Source organism: Nicotiana attenuata, unplaced genomic scaffold (genome assembly GCF_001879085.1).
Source record: "Nicotiana attenuata strain UT unplaced genomic scaffold, NIATTr2, whole genome shotgun sequence".
Taxonomy (NCBI): Eukaryota; Viridiplantae; Streptophyta; class Magnoliopsida; order Solanales; family Solanaceae; genus Nicotiana; species Nicotiana attenuata.
The window spans coordinates 57,067-59,509 of record NW_017673979.1 but is presented as its reverse complement, the minus strand read 5'-3'; positions in this window follow the sequence as shown (position 1 = coordinate 59,509).

Sequence of the window (2,443 nt, the reverse complement as noted above, 5' to 3'; positions counted from 1 at the left end):
TCAATTGACCCACTCTTTACAAGGATGCAAGTGATCTCGTCAAGCATTGTGATGAATGTCAAAGGGCCGGTGGCATCTCAAAGAAAAATGAAATGCCCCTCACTACCATTTTGGAGATTGATATTTTCGATGTGTGGGGTATTGACTTCATGGGTCCTTTTGTGAGTTCTTGTGGAAACACCTACATCTTGGTCGTGGTTGATTATGTGTCCAAATGGGTCGAGGCAGTTGCTTTGCCCAACAATGAAGCGAGAAGTGTGGTTGCATTTTTGAAGAAGAATATTCTCACAAGATTTGGTACTCTGCGGGCTATCATAAGCGATGGGGGATCGCATTTTTGCAACAAATCTTTCGATACTTTACTCGCCAAGTATGGTGTCACTCATAAAGTCGGGACTCAAGAAAGCGGTCAAATGGAAGTCTCCAACCGGGAGATAAAGAGTATTTTTTCCAAAACAGTGAATACTAACCGGACGGATTGGTCTAAGAAACTTGATGATGCTTTATGGGCTTATAGGATGGCCTATGAAACACCTATCGGAATGTCTCCATATCGGTTGATGCTCGAAAAAGCTTTTCATCTTCCAGTGGAAATTGAGCACAAAGCCGTGTGGGCTTTATATAAGTTGAATCTTGTGTGGGATGTCGCCGCCAACTTAAGGGTGGAACATTTGAATGAGTTTGATGAGTTCCGGTACCATGCATACACGAATTCGCCCTTATACAAAGAGAAAATGAAATGCCTCCATGGAAAGTACATTCGGAACAAATAGTTTAAAGAAGGTGATCTTGTGTTGTTGTTCAACTCTCGGTTACGGATGTTTCCCGGAAAGTTAAAATCTAAATGGAGTATACCGTTTGAGGTTATGGGTGTGACACCCTTTGGTGCATTGGACTTGAAGAATTAAAAAGATGAGGTGTTTAGAGTCAATGGTCACCGGGTGAAGTATTATCTAGGAAAGGTTGGTGATGGCCAGGTCGAGGCGGTAATTCATTTCAAATGATGGTAATATGCGTCATGCCACGACGTTAAATCAGGCGCTTCTTGGGAGGCAACCCATGTTTCTTTTTCTTTTTCTTTTTCTTCTTCTTTAGATAGGTCTTAATTTGGGCTAACTGGTTTTGAAGTATGTTGTAGGAATGAGTGTGCTTAACAGGAACTGTGCTCAGAAAAATTGGCTAAGTATAGAAAAATTATGGACCGCACACAGATTTGCGGACAACACAATTTTGAACGCCACAGTAGAAGGGAACTACAACCGGATTATTCTTGTGCGGACCGCACAACCTGAGATGGAAAAATGCAAACTCTCTGAAGTTTGCTTGTAAGAGAAATAGCAAAAGTGCAGCCACACAAGGAAATATGCGGTCCGCACCAAAATCTGGGACCGTAGATTAATGAAGGGAATCTGAACAACAGGTAAAGAGTGCGGACCGCAGAAGGAATTCTGCGGCCACACTCGTTTCTTGAACCCTTAGCAAAACCGGCTGAGTATAAATAGTAGCCCTCATGCTACTGTTGAAACTTTCCACTCTCTGAGAAATCAAAACAAAGGCCAAAATATTGCACAGTGATCGCAGCGGACTCAACCTTAGGAAGAGTGGGCGCTAATACTTTTACCCAATAGTGGTATCAGGGTCAATTTCCACAGGGAGCTAGAAAGGGAGTTGGATATTTGCTTAGCCTAGAAATGCGTGTTTGCTTCTAATTGATCTTCTAATATTTTTGGGTTTTTATGATTATCAACTACAATTTAACAACTACTAATTATAACTAAATTATGCTAAGATATTAATTCTAGGTTGTATGCAAGATAGAGAAAGATACTAGGGTCGTGGCATTTACCTAGGTGGTCAACTAACGGGTAGAGATTCCTAATACAAGAATGATGATTATGGGGCTTAAGCTATAACCGTTGCACGATTGCACTCACTCTCACCCCTCTCGGTACAAAGAGTGATTTTGCACAATTGACTCTCTCGAGACCAATTGGGTAGGCCAACAAGCCCAAGCAACTTAGGGTTCAAGTTCGGTAATTACTCTCTCGAGGTTTAACCCGTTAATTGGGACTACCATTCTCATGGGTCCATCCCAATTCCTTGTTGGGTTAATTTTGGAGTCACAGACACTCTTTCTCAAGAAGAGTCAAGACCCACTAAGCTCGACTTAGTGTTTGCAACCACCAATCCTAGTTAAATCATAAAATTGACCCAAATAGCAAACACCCAACATCATTCAAGCATTAAACAATCACACCCATTAATTACCCACACTAGGGTTGAGCCACAACCCTAGCTAATGGGTTTAGCTAGACATAATAGCAACAGAAATTGAAGATATAGTAGATAAAATCAACATATTAATTAACTAGAATGTTAATCTACAAGAATCCACGGTAAAACAAGATGAAAATGCCCAAAATAGGCTAAAACTTGAGTCTCA